Below are 1,755 nucleotides of genomic sequence, written 5' to 3' on the forward strand. Positions count from 1 at the left end.
AGCTTGACCCTGTGTTATTTAATATTTTTCTGACTAAAAGCATAGATGACATGCTTAAGAAATTTACATATAATACAATATGTGTGATATCTTTATTGGGGGACATTCAAAATCTCAAAAGATCCTATGAGACTTGTTGGCCTAAATCTAATGAAATAAAATTTAATAGGTAAAAATATAAAAATCTTACACTTAGATTAAAAAAATCGCCTTATAATTACAAATTGGGGATGATATAGTAATGTAAAGTAGAAATAGGGCTTGTACTGTGTTTCAAAGTCAATATGAATCAACTGTCATAGTCCATCTGTTCTCTGCCTAGGTCATACCACAAATTGAGAATTGTATTGGTTCTTGATGCTACATATTAATGTATGATGTTGACAAACTTTAAAAAAGGCCAACCAGGATAGTGAAGAGTGCAGTTGTTATGGCATATGGAGATTGGTTGAAGGAACTGGGGAAATTAGATGATCATTATCTTCAAGCATTTAAAGGGCTGACAAATGGAAGAGGCATTCAACTTATTCTACCTGGCTCCAGGGATAGAATAAAGATGAACAGGTAGATGTTGCAAAGAGGTAAATTTTGATCAAATTTTAAGAAAAAACATACCAACTATTAAGATTTATCCTTCAGAATAGAGGGCTTTGACAGCACATATACTAAAATTGGAATGCTACAGAGAAATTTAGTATGACCCCTATGTAAGGATGACACGCAAATTCATGAAGAAATCTTCAGCTAAAGACTAGTTGACCCCTCATAAAAGAAGTTATAAGTTCTTGTTCTGATATGAATTGGACTAGATGGCTGCTAAGATTTTTTCCAATTTAAAGAATTGTTGTCCTATGGTTCTATTTGGCTAACTTGATGGAGCATGGAACAAGATTAAGAAACAAAGAGAAACCTTTAGTAATCATTCTTTTCTTTCAGATTCTCTTTATTTTCAAATTTAATTATTTAGACTCAGAAGCAAGATCATCAGTTTCACTAGATGACTGGACTAAATTTGTATAGGAGCTTGGACTCCAACGAGTAGATAGAAAAACTGAGAGACTGTCCAGTGGAGCACCTGTCATGGGAAATCTATCCCTGAATACTTTCAGCTCTAGCTGAGAAAGCTATCTGGGCTCAGGAGACAAAATACATTTCCCCATGAGAGTTGAGAGGATAGAGACAAATAAGTGAAGAGATAGATGAAGTCTTCCCCATGTTAGGGAAAGACAGCTCCCTGATAAGTTGGAAAACTTGAGTAAGGTGTATCTGATATTCTATTTTGCCACTGATTAGCTGCCTGAACAAGTGGCTAAGGCTCTATGGCTGCCTCAGTTTTCCTTTTTTGTAAACGAGGCTCAGCAAGTCCAAATATTTCAACTACAAGACTATTTTAGACTTAAGAGGTAGGGCATATTCTCATTCTCTCTCAGACTTTCTGTCTCTGTCTTCCCCTCCTCCCTCTTTTTTTTCCCCTCTCAGGGAGCCTCCCTGTCCTTTCCATATCCCCTCCCTGTTCAAACACACACACACACACACACACACACACACACACACACACACACACACATTCCAGTTGCTCTAGAATTAAACTGTAGGTATTTTGGCTCAGCCTAAAATATGCTCAAGTCATATTCTTAGGAAACAGGAGAAAGGAGGTGTGCATGGAAGTCTTGAGATTAGGCCGAAGGACCAGGAGCCAGTGGGGAAGGCTCATGTTCTCCTAATCCCAGCTGAGCCACTGACTCACTAGGTGAC

The 1,755-nt window shown here is 37.5% G+C and overlaps 1 non-coding gene across 1 annotated transcript; it reads left to right on the forward strand.

Annotated features, from left to right (window-relative positions):
• Window positions 1-645: 645 nt before the first annotated feature.
• LOC141541986 (U6 spliceosomal RNA) lies at window positions 646-748 on the forward strand. Its single transcript, XR_012481996.1, has one exon. It is a non-coding gene; the product is annotated as a U6 spliceosomal RNA (small nuclear RNA).
• Window positions 749-1,755: the final 1,007 nt, after the last annotated feature.

This window comes from Sminthopsis crassicaudata, chromosome 4 (genome assembly GCF_048593235.1).
Source record: "Sminthopsis crassicaudata isolate SCR6 chromosome 4, ASM4859323v1, whole genome shotgun sequence".
NCBI classification, from domain to species: Eukaryota; Metazoa; Chordata; class Mammalia; order Dasyuromorphia; family Dasyuridae; genus Sminthopsis; species Sminthopsis crassicaudata.